Raw genomic sequence first — 17767 nt, 5'->3', positions numbered from 1 at the left:
ACATGAAAAGGGGTATCAATGTGTGTGACATAATGCTCCTTCTATCTCGCAAATACAACTGTAACCCCTCTATTAATTACAATAAATATATATAAATAAATAAATTGATATGTTGAACCCAAAATTTTTTTTGTTTTAATGTTGTTAATTTAAGTCAGCTCTTTGCCAGCCTTGAGAAAAACAAACAAACAAACAAAAACCTAGGCTCTGAATTCAAGACGGATGACCAGAAAATAAAATTAAGCAAGCTCTTAATTTCTTAAGCTCTTGATAACTTCTGTTGTCTGAGAAAGTTTGGATTCACTTAACACTTGAAAAGAAGATCCTTATAAAGGGCTATGGTAACCATTTCTTTGCTCATTCTGTTCTTGCTTTTGTGTCTGAGCCAGTTTCTTTCTTCATTTGGCTTTGTTAGCATCTAGGATTAGGTCTTTAAGTTCCTTGTCTCAGTTTAACAAGGAAGTGAAGGAATGAATATGAGAAGATAGGGTAGAAAACTACAATCCGGGAACCATGGAAAGAGAAGCAATGCTTAGCTGAAACTAAGCGTTAAGACACCAGAGGAAACTAAGGAAAGGCCTCTTCGCTATTGGGTTGATATAAGCCCCAAACACAGACTATGGTCTGGGAGGGCAGCCTTATGTCATATGAAGTCATAGCTCCTTGCTTTCAAGGCAAGGAGAGGGAGGTGGGAGAGGGGGGAGGAGAAGGGGTAGAGGTGAAGAGGAGAAGGGAGGGAAAGAGGGAAGACAGCAGGTACTTCTTGGCTTGAGAAATATGCCCCATACATCACTTGCCTCACTGTAAGCTCATAGAGCCCTCTGTCACCATACTTTTGCAAGTCTCAGCTGCTCTGGAATCTGGTTGAGTTCTGGCATCCCTTGGCTCCAAAGAAAGAAAGCATCTGTCCCCTGCATGGAGGCATTCCAGAGGAGTAAGGGTCTTTGCATTCTCAGAGCAGTTGTCTGAATGGTTCTAGAGGAGGAATTATGGGAGCTGCTGGGCTCCCAAGGTGAGTGAGTGTGTGTGTGTGTGTGTGTGTGTGTGTGTGTGTGTGTGTGTGTGTGTACGCGCGCGCACGTGTGTGTGCATACCATCCTGGGCACTGTTTCTACACCTTTTTTGTTTAAGGCTAGCAACATTTGAGCTACAGCTGTACTTCCTTCTTCCCAAGGTCTTTTGAAAGAAGAAGAGGAAGAGGCTCCATGGGCCATTTCTGCTTTCCCAGGGTCCCAAGTGGTGCTTTCTCTCTCTCTCCCTCTCTCTCTCTCTCTCTCTCTCTCTCTCTCTCTCTCTCTCTCTCTCTCTCTCTCTCTCTCTCGCTCTCTCTCGCTCTCTCTCGCTCTCTCTCCCCTCCATCCTCCTCTCTTACTGTCTGCCTACACAGTTCTAAAACTCCCTCTATTTCACAGAAAGCTAATATATCATCTTCCCCCCTCTCGTTAAAAATGATGCTAGCTTTTCTTCTTGATCAAGTGCAGGGTAGAGCCTTTTACTACATTTTTCCTTGCAAATGACTTTCTTTTACTGAGCTGATGATGAAATATCACAATATAATGCTTCAATGACCACTAGGGATTTTTATACTTATACTATTAAAAGAGCATCAAAATTTATAATATTATAAACACCACATAGAGAAGAAAGAGTTTCTCTTATGTATATTCATATGTAATATATTTATACATATGAAATAATGACATAATAGGAGAAAGGAATTTCCTGAACTAAAACCTATTTCTCTTTGGCAGATGATGAGGATGGAAGAAGAAAGGATGGAAGAAGTGGTAACTGTGCCTGAGGAATAGTTCAAGACCCTGCCAGCTGTGAAAACTATACCATATATTCCATGGTGCCAAGTATTAAAATTGTGCAACAAAAAAAGTCAACTGAACAAAAGAGGTAAGTCATGGTTATGGTAGACAGTCAGGAAACAACTGCTGTTTTCCATGGGCGCCTTTGTTGTCACTTTTCTAACACTTCAATGGTTGAAAGGAAATCAAACTGAGAGAACTTACTGCCACTCCAGTGAGCCCTGGGGGTTTGTCACAAATTTGGAACCTGAGTGGCCTCAAGCTTCACAGTTCTGGTCTTCAGAAGTGACAGAAATCAAAGACCAACAGAGAAAGTAGAGCATTAGTTACACGGAACTGAACACCAACACATTTTCAGCTGTGTGGCAAACTTTAAGCCACCTTTAGAGTTTTACATTAGACCAAATGACCAAATAATTTCCTCCAAAACAGGTGCTATACTTAAGAGAATCCAACAATAGCCATTACTTTGTGGCTATTCACAGGTAATTCTGAATTTACCCTTACCTAAGAGAAAGTTCCTTAAACACTGAAAAGTGGATAAATGACCACAAAATAGAGTAGCTTTGAAACTCCTTTTAGGCTGTTTATTTATAGAGTGTCATTTCATTTTTTAAAAAAGGAAAGAAAGAAAGAAAGAAGGAAAGAAGACAAAGAAAGAAAGAAAGAAAGAAAAGAAAAACCTAGGAAGGAAAGAAACATTCAAGGCACTAAGCTCTCCCTAACATCAACTATTGTAGAAGGTCATTTACATACACAATACAGTTGACTCAAAGTACATGAAGCCTGTTCCCTGAGTTCTGGGGAAAAAATATTTCTACTATTTGCCTGAATGCTAAAAAAAAGTATGCCAGTTGGAACATGTTTTTAAGCAAATATTTAAATGCATTTCTGATGTCATATTTTTGTGTGTGCCAATATTATGATTTGAAATCAGGACCTGGCCCTTTTCCTTGAGACTTCACCAAAGGCTGGTACACTCCCACTTGGGTCACACCTTCACTTCTGGCTTTTCACTGGTTAATGAGAGATAAGAGTCTTCTGGACTTTCCTTCCTGGGCTGGCTTTAAATCAGAATTCTCAGCACCCAGCCTCCTAAGTAGCAAGGAAACAGGTGGGTGCTCCAGCACACGGCTTCACATATTTCGGTAGCAACTTAAAATATGGGCTTTTTGTTTGTTTTGTTTGTTTGTTTGTCTGTTTGTTTGTTTTTGCCAGTCCTGGGACTTGAACTCAGGGCCTAAGCACTATCTTTGGGCTGTCCTCAAGGCTAGCGCTCTACCACTTGAGCCACAGCACCACTTCCGGCTTTTCTATGTTTGTGGTATCGAGGAATTGAACCCTGGTCTGCTTGCATGTTAGGTAAGCACTCTACCACGAGGCCAAACTCGCAGCCTCTAAAATATGCTTTTTAACTGAGGTCTAGTGATGGCAATCATCTGAAAGTTTCACCAAAATACAAATTCCCAGTCTCCATAACATGAAGAAGTCACACACTTGTTAAGTACACACTGTTGTACTCTCAGAACCAAAAATATGAACTGTAGACTACATACTCCAATCCTTTTGGTATCTTTAGTAAATTATCAGAAAAAAATGAACACTTGAAGAAAGAGTATTTCATGTAACTTTACTATCTATAAACATTAACTAATATCAATCCACCAGTATACATGGTTTTATGTGTCCCTACCCTATCTAACCTTCATTTTCTACTTAAGGATTTTTGTACTCTTTTTGTATATAATTATATATAATTTATCATTATAATAATATAAGTTTATAATTATAACAAGTATAAACATTAGTATAATCTTGTATTTTCTACTTCTGTCTGAATGCAAATGAATAAAGATCAATTACCATTTTGGCTGATTCTTCAGTTTTTTAAAATGCTCTCACACTTCCAAATTTCATAATGTTATATATTAAGCTGGAAATAAATCTTAATATTGAGGAATGAATTTTTACGGTTGCCTATTTATTTTTATTAGTGTATAGAATTGCATAAAATAATGAGTTCCATTATGACATTTTTATGCATGTACCTAATGTATTTTGGTCAGATTTGCCCCTGGTTACTCTCTCCTTCGTCCCCTTCTCTCTGCACTGGATGGGCTCTTACTCATATACTTTGTTGCAAATTACCAATGCAAATTACACAAGCTCTTAAGAATTTTTAATCATGGAAGTGGCACTGTGGATCAAGTAGTAGAACACTAGACCTGAGCTGAAGAACTCAGGAATAGCATCCAGGCCCAGAGTTCAAGCCCCACAATCGACCAAAACCAAAAAAAAAAAAGAATTTCTATTTAATTTCTATTTATTTGGTAGGAGGATAAAATGACAGAGATACTGTTGTTCTACAATAGTATATTATTGGGGTAGAATGGATCCTAAAGAAAGATGAAACTTTTTTTTTTTAATGAACAGAAGAAATTAAATCCCCCAGAAGACTTTTGGTATGCACAGCTCCATGAAGTTCACAATTAGAGAAAACTAACCAAGGCATAGCATGCTTGTGTAAAAAACACTCCTGTATGGAAAACACTTGATTCATTTTTTCCCATGTGCCACCTAACTTCAACTAAACACTAAACACTGCCTTTCAACAAATCAAAAGTGTTCACTTCATCACTTAAATTGAACATATTCACCTTTACCTTGCTTTTGACACTCCACTGGCTTTTTGAGATCCAGATATTTTCTTACAAATTAAGGGCAGGGAAACCATCTTCAGATCACACCAGGATTTAAACACTACTGATGATAACACCAGACTGACACATCTACAGATCTGCAGAATGCACATGCATGAACTTAAAGCGTTTTCCCGCTGCTAAAATTCTTTTGATTATCTAAGTATAGTTATTTCTTTGTGGACTACATGTGATTGAAATTGCTACTGATAATAAATAAGGCAGACTTTCTATATACATAACTCAAAGGCTTGCTTGGATAATTAAAATATATAATTAATATATTGATAATTAAAATATGTATTATAGAAGTATAATATATATATTCCACATTGCAGTAACAAAAGGAAAGCAAAAAATAAATACAAAATATAACAATAACTAGGAATCTAAAAAACTAACAACAAAATTACACATTTTACTGAGGGAACAAAAGATAGGGAGCCAGGCAGGTTGGCTCACGCCTGTAATCTAGCTACTCAGGAAGCTGAGATCTGAGGATCAAGGTTCAAAGCCAGCCCGGGGAATAAAGAACATGAGACTCTTATTTCCAATTAATCACTAGAAAACCAGTAGTGGGGCTGTGGCTCAGGGGTAGAGTGGTAGCCTTGAGCTGAAGAGCTCAGGGTCAACACCCAGGCCCAGAGTTCAAGCCCCATGACTCACAAAAAAATAAAATAAATAAAATAAAAAATAAAAGATAGAGTCCTCTTCTCTCGCTGTCCTTTTGCCTCTGTGAACAATAAAGTGAAACACCAGGGGGTGGCCCAACACAGATGGATGACCTGAGCAGGTTGAGACCCAGCATACAGTGAGTGAGGGGATGGGCATGAGGAGGAAGCAGCCACAAAAGAAAAGTCTGTAGAGCCAGACAGGATGGAAAGGTTATTCCCAGAGGTGAGCAGACCAACCAAACTTCAGAACCTGAGGTGGGTAGGGGGATGAGGCAAGAGGAGAGGGTGAGAAGAAGCAACAGTGGCAGCAATTAGATATTGATTCCTTGCAGACACAATGTTCAAATCAATAAATATCAAGAAGAATGAAAGTGATCGTTCACAAACCAGTTTAAAAACTGCAAACCTTTATAGAAAGAAAGCACTAGCAGTTTGTGCAGTATTTAGTTCGTATTTGACATATGTGTTATTGCTATTTTTAATAGAAGAATAAAGGCATAATATCTCATGAATATATGAGAAAATGGAACAAGGTAAATTGAGGAGACAGGTGGGCTTGGGAGGATGGGGGAGGGTAGGGAGGGAGTGACATTGTACTCACAAAGTAACCTACTGAATCAGAGCCCCTTGTACAGCTACAGAAACATAATAAAAACCTAAACTTACAAAGGAATATATAGAACTATGATGAGATGTAGATGTGAATGGTTATATATTCACCTGTTTTGTACCAGAAAACCCAGTAATAAGGATACTTGCCACCCAAGTCTTGGCTTTTTATATCATTCACTTCTAAATGCTACAAAGAGCTCCTAAAAACAAATATAGCATGGGGGAAAATGTCACATGACATTGGATTTGATAATGACTTCTTTAGGTACAATATCAAAAGAAAAATCCATGAAAAAATAACGGCAAATGGACTTCCTTAAAATTGGCAAATCTGTTCTGCACAGGGGCTGTCTAGGGAATGAAAAGATAAGTCACATATGGGAGAAAATATCTGAGAGAGGCATAGCTAATCAAAGACACTTATCCAAAACATGTAAGAATTCTTAAAAGTCAACAACAACAAAAAAAGATAACAGCCCAAGACTAGTAGAGAAACTCTTGAGTACTTAACTATCATCCACAAGACACAAAGACAAAGTTCAAGCCCCGGCAACACAATAAACAAATAAACAAACCAACAAACAAACTGAACATATGGCGCAAGCCAGGGAACTTCAGCAATGAGCAGACAAGCTGGATAAGAGTGCAAAGTCCTGAGTTCAAGCCTCAGTAATTGTCAGAAAAGAGAGAAGAGAAAGGAAAGAAGTATGGAGGGAGGTGTTGGGGAGGGGATGAAAGAAAGAAACAAACAAACAGAAAGCTAAAAACAAGCTTAAGTTCTTAAACTGTAATCCTAGCTACCTTAGAGACTAAGATTTAGAAAATCTAGTTCAAGGACATAATCAATGCAAGGCCCTGAGGTCAGACCCTAGTACCACAAAAAACAAAGAACCAAAAATAAGGCTAAAGTGTTCGTTACCTTACCAAAGAAATTACACATGTGCAAATAAAAATACAATTAAATTGCCTATTCATACCAAATAAAATAATTATATATGCAGAATAAATATTTTATGCATTAAATATGTCTAGATTTGGTACGAAAACTCAATAATTAAAATCATGTTTGACCCAAGAGACTTTTTCTGAGAAAAAGTAAATCCAAAGACAAGTTTAAAAGAAGAAAGCACAGGAATGTTTGAATCAATGGCTGATTTGAAGGTTGGGACAGGAAAAAGCACAAGGCGAGTATGGAATATCGTCCTGTGACTGAAAGCACAAAGCTCTCCACGTGTGATAGACATATCAGAAGGTCACGTGGTATGTGTGAAGATGTAACTGTGAAATCTTCCCCTGTGTAACTAGCATAAGCCAATAAAGGAAAAAGCACATGATCCATCTGAAAGTACTTCTATTATTCAAGTAAGTTGAGCATGAAAGAATAAAAATATGAGTGTTTGTTGTAACCCACTAAAATTAGCCAATGACTTAAAAGTGAGATGGGCATGATATATCTATGTCTTCTTCAAAATACTTTGTTAATCACAAAAGAGAAGAGTACTTTTACAGGGGATAAGACTGGCAGATAGATCTTAAATCAAAAACCATCTTGCAGTTGGGGTATGGTGGTACATGTTTATAATCCCAGCACTTCAGAAAAAAAAATCCTCCCTCAAGAAATCCTCCCTCCTGCAATATTTTGTTGAACACAACTCCTCTGGACAACTACTTAAAGATAATAAAGATTTTTTTTAAATTTTACATTTTCTCCCTTTTCTCCTCTTCATTAGTCTACTCATCATCACTTTCAAGCACTTTTGCTCAACTTTGGTAAGAATCCAATAAATATTCTACAAAATTAAGAAGAGTAACAGAAAGGGTGGGCAGGGAAGAGATGGGTTGAAATGTTGAAAGTGGATCAAAATATATTCTATTTATAAACTGCTTTGTAAAATGGGAGCTTCTTGTACAAATGGTTAACAATAATAATTTTTAATTTAAAAAATTCTGATGTAATGCAATGAGAAAGTCATAATTTTCTTTCTCAATGATGCATGCTGTAAAGCTAATCACGAAGAAATATCAGAGAAAAACAAACCAAAGGAATACAGGTCAATTATCCTGTAAACCTTAGAAATACCAATGTATAATTTTTTTTAAAAAATTGGTGTACTATAACAGGCAGTGCAACTAAACACTGAGTATAATTTTAAACTGGATGATGATGATAATAATAATTATTATTATTATTATTTACCGTATGGTGAGATTTCTGACAGAGGACAAGAAATAGATGGGGTCTGAAAAAATGGTGGAGTCCAGTGTCCATGTGAGTTCCATAATTTTGATGACCATTGTGATTTAAAAATATATATATATTCTATTTGAAGGAAATATTCACTAAAGTATGTTTTTGTTTCAGTCATGAGGTTTGAACTCAGGCCCAGGCATTGTACCTGAGAATTTTTTGCTTGGGGTGTTTTTCGTGGAATGGCAGGGTCGGGGGAAGGGGGAGTGGGGTTAATTGAAGATAAGAGTTTCAGGAATATTCCTGCCCTGACTGGTTTTGAACCATGATCCTCAGATCTCAGCTAGCTAGGATTTCAAGTGTGAGCCATTGATTCCCAGAAACACTAAAGTACTGTAAGGGGATTATGATAAGTCATTTGTAAATGGCTTCAGGAAAAAAATAGTTAATTGTTTTCCTCTTGTAAACTTTATGTGTTTATAAATCTAATCATATTACTAACTTTTAAAATATCCTACAATTTACCACAAATAAACAATGGGGGGAAAGGAAAGTATAGGAAGGAAAGGGCAATATACAAGGTCTATTTACCTAGTATGATGAAAATTACTAGAAATATATAATAAATTAAAATAATGTGGCATTTTCCCCAAACAAATCGATCAATGAAATTGAATAGGAAGTCTTAAAGTTTGAAATATATGTCAAAATTCAGTACATGATAGAGACTGCAATGTAAATCAGTAACTCAATGAAAATAAGCCCTGCGGTACTATATATACTTCAAATTCATAAGAAAACACTATGGGAAGAAATACAAATTTACTGTAAAACATTTCAAAATGTACAGCTATCTAAAGAAGAGACGGATTTATACATATACATGTACATAACTTGGTGTTTCAGAATGTAGATTGCTGTAGAAAGAAACCATGTAAGAGAGCTGTATATTATCACTTCTAGACTGCAAGCCGGGAACCTAGTTCCCTTTCCCCTCTGGCGAGATGGCAGGGGATAAGGCTAAGAAGCCAGACACTAAGGTGAAGAAACCCGTAGCCAAAAATGCTGGTGCCGATGGCAAGGTGAAGAAGAAGGCTACCGCCAAGAAGAAACTTGTATCTGCCCATTGAGGAATGGGCAGATACTCCGGTCTGCTAAGTATTCCAGAAAAGCCATATACAAGAGGAAATATTCAGCTGCTAAGGCCAAGGTTGAAAAGAAAAAGAAGGAGAAGGTTCTTGCGACTGTCCCAAAACCAGTTGGTGGTGACAAGCACGGGTGGTTCAGCTTCGGAAAATGCCTAGATCGTACCCCACTGAAGAAGTGTCTCCGAAGCTGCTGAGCCATGGCAAGAAGCCCTTCAGCCAGCATGTGCAGAGGCTGCGGGCCAGCATCACTCCAGGGACCATCATCAGCATCCTCACTGGGCGCCACAGAGGCAGGAGAGTGGTTTTCTTGAAGCAGCAGGGCAGCAGCTTACTATTTGTGACTGGACCTCTGTCCCTCAATCGTGTTCCTCTACATCAGAAGGTTGGTATTGCCACCTCCACATAAATTGATATCAGCGGGGTAAAAATCCCCAAACACCTCACTGACCAGTACTTTAAGCTGTAGACTCACAAATTCTACCCCAAATCAAAGCTATTCCTCAGCTCCAAGGCTACATGAGATCTCTTTTTGCTCTCACAAACGGAATTTATCCTCCCAAAATAGTGTTCTAAACCAACAAAAGCCTAATTAAATCATTTATACATTAAAAAAAGAGATCTGTATACTTATATCTCTATATATTTACATCTACCTATATCTATATCCATATAGACATATAGATATTTATCTACATCTATATAGGTAGATAGCTGGATAAAAAACAACTAACGAGAAAAATTTGATAAAAAATAAAAGTTGAAATCATTTGAGAAATAAATATATTTTGAAGTGTTTTATATCATTAATGTCTGCCAATTCAGGCAGTTAGAAAGAATAAACCCATAAGATTGGTTAATATCAAAGGGAGAATTGTGTCCAGAACTGAATAGAGAACAGCAAATATCTGCCAGGAGATTGCTTTTATCATGACACCTGGGAAGGGAATTTTAAGTATATAGACTGAAAGGATTAAAAATCTGCATATGATCCTCTCAAAAACAAAAAACTCAACAAGAAAATACTGAAAGAAAATTATTAATCCACATAGCATTCTGTGTTCATTGTAAACAATAAAACAACACTAGCGTGTATTACAAAAATCAAATGTCAGGAGTGTTGGTAGCTCATACCTATAAACTTAGCTACTCAGAAGTAGAGACCTAAGGATCCAGGTTCAAAACTGATCCAAGTAGAAAAGGCCAGATATTTCTCTTATCCAATTAACCACCAAAATGTGGCAAATACAGATGTGGTTCAAGTGGTAGAGTACCAGTCTTGAGTAAGGAAGTTGAGGGACAGAGCCCAGACCCTGAGTTCAGTACGCGCACACACACACACACACACACACACACACACACACACAAAGGTAAAAGCAATAAATGCCAAATGTGCTGTTGTTTGCCTATAATCCTGATAAACAAAAATCTGAGGCAAGAGGATCATAAGTTTAAATTTAGGCTGGTATATTTAGTATGACTCTATCTCAAAAAAAAGCAAGAGAGAGAAAGAGAAGAAGAAGAGAAAAACCAAGCAGTAAAGAGAGAGAAAGGGAGGAAGAGAAAAATCAAGCAGTAAAGTATTATATTGCAAAACAGAAAACAAACTTATATCCAATATCTTCTTACATTTAACACATACATATACAAAAATATATGACTACATTTTAAAGATGATTTGTAATTTATATAAATTATACACATATACACTTAATACAAATTATAATAAGAAAGAATAGATGGTTAAAAGAAATTATCTTGAAATGATAGAATTGTAAGTTTATTATATTATACCCAACTCCTTTATTGTGGCTTTCTTTCTATTATTTTTAAATAGATATGCAGTTTACTTAATAGCAATTACAGAAAATTGTGATTTGAAATTTGTAATTGAAGAATAATGTTTCAAAAAACTTAGAGAAAAATGAAAACAAAAGATAAATTATTTATATAATATAGGTAATTTAATTTGCATACTTTGCTTTCCCTTGACAATTTATGTTACTGTGTCTGTTATACAGTAAGAAATTTATACAAGTTACAACTGAATTGTATCATTGAGGACAATCCATGGCATATCACTGACATTTCAAGTTATAATTTCTTATAAATCACTACATTTATATATGATTTAAAACTAAGCAAACCAAAACCCTAAAACTCAAATTAGTATTTGATTCACAATTACTAAATTATTTATATGCATGTAATGATAAGAAAAATTTAATTTCCTAATTTTACAAATCAATAGTTGCTTCTCAGAAAAAGTAGAAATATTGATATGATTCAGATAATAAAGCAAATACAGAAATTGTATTTTTTTCTTCTATCTAAACTGAGGAAAGACTCTTACACATAATTTTAATTAGTGAATTTGAAATGATCGTTGAATTTTAGTCTTAAAAATATTATTTAAAATTTCATCAGAAAATTTGTTTAACCTACAGCCTACTGCTATAAATGAATGTTCTTGAACTTTTTTAGAATATCTAAATTCAGTAGTCCAAAGGACTAATATAAATGTAATTGTGAAGCCACAAGTATCTAAGACATATAAGAAGATATCAAATATATTGCCTATCACAAGAAGGTGAGTCATTTTAATACTCAAAGAAATAACACAAAATATTAATTTCAAGCAAATGGATTTTCAAATCCATTCATGTTTTCAAAAAGTGTCCATTGTGCAATTATAAAAGCATATATTTCTATTACTGGACAGAAATGGAATTAAAACAGAGAAATGAACTATTGCAGTTCAATCCATGGTAACACAGGATTTTTGTATGAAATTTCCACATTCATGTTTTCAAAAGAGATCAAGAAAAGTAAGCACTAAATTTCCTTATATCTCTATCAAGGTTCACTAGCCTCACCTCAATTACACATTTTAAAGTGCTGGAATCTATGCTTGGGCTCTACTAAGTTTCATTTGTATTTTAAAGGATAAAATTACTATTTGCAACCATATAACACCCTGCCTCTCATTTCCATACAATATTGATGCCCACACACTCTGGAATAGAATCTAAGTAATAATAAGCACATTGTTTTTGTTTCGTACAAATTTTTTCATAGTTTGTACTGTTTAAAACCTCAGCCGCATAAGCAAAATCATCCAGCCTCATAAGCAAAGGCAATATTTTCTGAACTAAACCAGCAATTCTTTTAGAAAATGGGAAAGCCTTAAAAAGAAAAAGTAAAGGCCGGGAGTTTGGCCTAGTGGTAGAATGCTTGCCTAGCATGCACGAATACCTGGGTTTGATTCCTCGGTACCACATACATAGAAAAAAGCCAGAAGTGGTGCTGAGGCTCATATGGTAGAGCTCCACCCTTGAGGAAGTCCAAGGACAGTGCTCAGGCCCTGAGCCCAAGCCCAGGACTGGCAAAAAAAAAAAAAAAACAAGAAGAAGTAAGTTAAGAAACAAAATTCAGACCATGAAACCAGGCAGAAAGAAGTTGTTTTTTGCTTGCTAGGTCGCCTTTAGTTATACAATGCCTTCTCTGAAGTTTAGATTCAGACAGACAGACAGACAGACAGACAGACAGATTGATTAAAAGCCAGAACTGGTCTTTTGTGACTCACACTTATATTTAGGAGACTGAGGTCTATGGATTATGTTTGAGGTCAGCCAAGGATGAAAGATTGTGAAACTCTTACCACAATTAACCACCAAAAAGCTAGAAGTAGATCTGTGTCTCAAATGGTCACGAGCCAACCTTGAATGAAAAAGCAGTAGTCCTTGTTCATCACCCAGGACTTGAATTCTAGCCCCAACACATACACAGACACAGACACAAATACACACACACACATACACACACACACACACACACACACACAGAAAAAAGTTCAATAAGACATCACTTATAATATCTGATCAAATCCTCTCGTTCTATGAGAAAACTTTGATCTCCATGAAAAATAAGGCTAAGTGAATTAGGGGCTTGCATAGCTACACAGCTACACAGCTCATATGCTTAAGGGATACGTACAAACTTGGGTCTCTCTCAGAGTTTTAACCCAATCACATGGCTTGAATGACACATCTCTATCAACAATTCCCAAATACTGTGTTAATAATTCTTAACGTCTCTGGACTCCATATTCCTTCATTCAACTGCTGACTCAATAGCTCTACTCAGCTCTCTAAAAATAACAAAAAAATCACACTCAAAGCCATTATTTGGGAGCCAGTGGCTCAGGCCTGTAATCCTAACTACTCAAGAGACTGAGATCTGAGGACTGGATTAAGGTTTGAAGCCAGTCTGCAGTGAGACTCATCTCCAATTAACCAGTGAAAACAAGAAATAGAAGTGTGGCTTAAATATTACAAGACAGGTTGAACAAAGAGCCAAGATGGTGAAACCCTGAGTAAAAGGTAAAAGGCCTGATACACACACACACACACACACACACACACACACACACACACACACCTCACATAAATCAAGCAACTTGTTTATTCATTTATAATCTATTATTTATTCATTTATAATCTATCACTCTTTAATTAGGATGGGAACTGTGCAAGTACAGGAAATAATCTATTTAGTTCACTATTGTAGACAAAAATCTAAAACTCAGTTTAATCACTGAAATATTTTTGACGAACTCCATGAATTAATTTTAAACTATAGTCAATTTGGCTATTAATACTTTCCTCTCGTAAGTCTCATTCCTCTTTCTCTCTCACCAAGGACAATTTCAGCCTTAAATCTCAATAATTGATTACTACAGATGCAGTAAAAATCTTGATCATGCAGTCTTCATAAAAACATGCCATGACTTAAATAGTCCAAATTATTGCATTTAGATAGAACCATTTCTCATTGAATCTTTTTGTGCCAATACTGGGGCTTGAATTCAAGCCTATTGCCTGCACATGGCTGCTTTTGCTGCCTAAGACGGATGCTCTATATTTGATTCATATCTTCACTCCTGACTTTTGTCTGGTTCATTGGACAGAAGAGTCTCGGACTTTTCTGACTCCAGTCCTCAGCTCTCAGCTACCTAAGTAGCTACAGGTGTGAGTCGCCAACTCTCTGCTTTAACTGAATTTTTACCGCAGAGTATGGCCAGAGGGATAAATCAGCAAAGAGGAAGTGGTGATGTATGGAAAGAGCTGGTAAAAGCAGGAAAGATAATAATGTTAGCATACAAAAAAATAAACCAGAAAAACTAGTTACAGAAGCCCGTCAGAAAAAGATAAAGTCCCATGGCATGGAAATCAAAGTTTCAAGATCCTGAAACCCATCTGTATAAAAGAGAATATGTCAGAATAAAAGATTAAAAAGTCATCACCTGGAATCTTTCTGGAATCTTTAGCACACCAAGTTGTTGGTAAAAAGTTCCACAAACTTTCTGAGAAAAACCTTCCATGAAAAACAACAACAAGCCTCTTATAAACCTCATGCTAAATCAACAAATTCAGCCCCTTCTAATGTAGGTGACAGATTAAGGAACTGTTGTTAAGATGAGTGGCTCAATTTATGAGATTATGAAAGACCAGAATACCTGAATTAGAGACTAATGCCCCTTGATCCCAAAGTCCATCCAAGTAATTCAGAAAACAATACTTTCCCTCTATAATGGGTCATATTAGAAGACTTTAGATCCAAATATCAAAATTAACCAGGGGAAGGGGTGGGGGAGAAAGGAACTCTTCTGATACCATATTAAGTACAAGACTGAGAAAAGTCATGCCTTTCTCAGAATACCTTAATTCAGAACCTCAAGAATTGGTATAAATTCTGATTTTTAAAGAATGAATTCCAGTGTCTCTATTTGGCCTCACATTTCCACAATTACGATATAGCATTTGCTATTATATGCAACCCTAGCTGGAAAGTTAAGAGGAAATGTATTTTCTAGCAACGTGACAACAAACTCCTGAAAGAGGCATGTGAATTGTCCATCAGTCTTCCAAATAGTTCTTGTGAACCCAGTAAAGCAAAGGTATTTATTAGGGAAGGTTGAGAATACTGAACTAAAAATTTAATATTCTCCCTTCTAAGCCTTTTCCATGGTGTTGAGGAGAGAGATAATAATAATGGGCTCCAATAGCAGAGCAATGACATTAAAGAGTGTAGCCTCTGGCTCAGGGCAAGGCTGGGAGGGAAGAAATGAGGGGTAATGGACTCACCCAGTCTTGGTGGTGGGGAAGCATCACACAGATAAAGGATTCACTTGAGGAGACTCTGAGAAAAGGTAGCAGGATCCTCAGTCACTCAGGAAAGGCTCAAGGCCCAATGTGCTGTCAAGCCCAGCAGGTATCCATTAACCATCTGAAGAACAATAAAATAAGACTGGAGCCTCAGAAGCAGAGCAGAAATATAATTTCACAAATTGAGATGGTTGCATCTGATGCTCAAAAGCTCTGTAAGTACCACTTTTATATCATTATACTCTGAGGAAGCAAAGTGGTGTCCAGGCCACAGTTAGGCTCCAGGAAAAGCACAGGTGCCAGCAGTTAGGAAAGCCCAGGAAAGATGAAAGAGAAACAACCAACTTTGGTGTTATTACACTTCTAAGAAGTTGCTTGCCATTTTGCCCAGGTATAAATAACCATAAGAAAAAGCTGAACAGCTGGTAAAAGGTGATTCATATTTAAAACACTCAAATAATATCACAAATCGCACTTAGAAAAATGTTATCGATGTATGCTGATGACACATATGAAAGGAGAGACAGTGAATGATCAAAGTAGACAGGAGCAAATACAGGATAGAGAAGAAGAAGGGAAAAGAAAGAATACCAGAGAAAATGAAAGAGGAAAAAAACAAAAAAGGAAACACCTTTGCTTTCTTTCATAAATACTTTTTGGGAAAAATAAGTGCTCCCAAACATACCTCATGTATGCCCCAACAAGGTCTGTTTACGAAGCATGGCATTCATACATTGTTTGTATAACCATGTGACATAGCACTGATGATTGTGGAAATGTGTAGAATTCCATAACTGCTAGATGATATACAGCAGATAGATAGATAGATAGATAGATAGATAGATAGATAGATAGATAGATAGATAGACAGACAGATAGATAGATAATAGTAGGTTAATAGATTGACTGATCAATAGATATAGAGAGAGATAGGTAGATAATAAGGACAGATAATAGGTATGATTGGTTAATAGATTAGTAGATTAATAGCATAAATTAGAGATAGATTGTGGGGAGCCGGAGCAGCCGAGACGGCGCCTGTCCCCTGCCTCGCTATTGTATACAAACTTCTTAGTTCCCCTTATTTGGTGTGTGAGTGCAGAGCCTTTGCTCGTTCCGCTGAGTCTGCGCGTATGACGTCAGAGGCCTGACCAATCCCGAGTTTTAAAATGACCCTAGCAACACAGCAGCCAATGGCAAAAGTCCCGCGTTCTTTGATTGTTTATAAGCAGCTGCATTTCCCTGCCCCGTGCCCCTCTGCTTCAGCTCTCCCTTTAAATAAGTAGCTCTTCATTAAAAGCGTGATACGAGAAGGATCCTCGGGTGGTGTCCGTTCTTCCCTGCTGGTCAGGGGTGCCGGGCGCCGCAATAGATGATGACAAATAGATGACAGACAGACAGACCAACAGATGAGAGGTTATTAGATAGATCAATAGGTATGCAATATTAGAGATGATATATAATAAGATAGGCAAATAGTTAAAAGATGAACAAACAAATTTATCCTAACAAAAAAATGCTAACTTCTAGGTCACCAGTTTCCCAAGAGAAAATAAATAAATGAATATTCTTCCTTTACATTGTTGGTGGTACACTACATGGATTTCAGCCGTTTGAAATTTCATATTACAGACTTAGATAAGCTGATGTGTTCTATGAGAATGTGCGCTCAGGGCCTCGGGCTTTCTTTCTTGGAAGTACTTTCTTTGTTTTGTTTTATTATTTCCAAGATAAGCAAACTCAGTGGTGCCGACCACAACAAGTAATAGCTTATTTTTATTTTGTTTACACATTTATTGTGTGTTAGGACCTGCAACAAGCTCTTCTTTATATACATTTTTTTCCTTGGACACCTTAAATTCTCCAAAGCTAGAACTAGCCTATATCCCTTTATAAATCAGAAAATTGAAATACAGAGAGGCAAAAGACCTTGTTGCCCCAGCTCAGATTCATGCACAAGGACCTCTCCTGTCAGGATATCTCTGAATCACTCCAGTTTTTGACTTGACCCTAATGTCTTGCCAATTTGGGGCTTTATTCTATACTATTTTATACTTACATAAAGATCGGTAGCACATAAAATAATTTTAGACTTTAATTTCTATTGCTCCTTCCAACTAACCTAAAAGGCAAAAAATAGATGATCTTTCCCATTTGATAGATAAAACTATAGAGACCCAACGGGATTCAGCAATCTCTGGCAATAACTAAAACATGTCAAAGTTGAAATTTACCTACATCAATTTCCACTATCCAGCTTCAAGCCCTGTGTACCATCTATTACTTCATGCTCTTTCCTGCCTTATCTTTTCTAAAACACAGCAGTATTTGTCTTCATATTATTAAAATACCTTCAAGTACTTTAAATAAAAAGACCAGAGACAAATAGAATGCCTATCACCTCTTTCCCCTGCCACCTCATTAGATTTAAATACCAATCCCTTTGTAACAGGGAGATGTAGATTTGC

The 17767-nt window shown here is 36.6% G+C and overlaps 1 protein-coding gene and 1 pseudogene across 2 annotated transcripts in view; one reads left to right on the top strand and one right to left on the bottom strand.

Annotated features, from left to right (window-relative positions):
- The window catches only part of Nlgn1 (neuroligin 1), an 899947-nt gene that overhangs the window by 859350 nt on the left and 22830 nt on the right, over window positions 1–17767 (bottom strand). For both annotated transcript variants that reach the window (XM_090342307.1, XM_090342313.1), the window contains one exon: window positions 15279–15420. The gene's annotated coding sequence lies outside the window, so the exon portion shown is untranslated. The remainder of the gene's footprint in view (window positions 1–15278; window positions 15421–17767) is intronic.
- Window positions 8992–9733, top strand: LOC150068933 (large ribosomal subunit protein eL6 pseudogene; annotated as a pseudogene).

Source organism: Megascapheus bottae, chromosome 1, assembly GCF_031878675.1.
Source record: "Megascapheus bottae isolate mThoBot1 chromosome 1, mThoBot2.hap1, whole genome shotgun sequence".
In the NCBI taxonomy this organism is placed as follows: Eukaryota; Metazoa; Chordata; class Mammalia; order Rodentia; family Geomyidae; genus Megascapheus; species Megascapheus bottae.
This window is presented reverse-complemented; position numbering and strand designations above follow the sequence as displayed.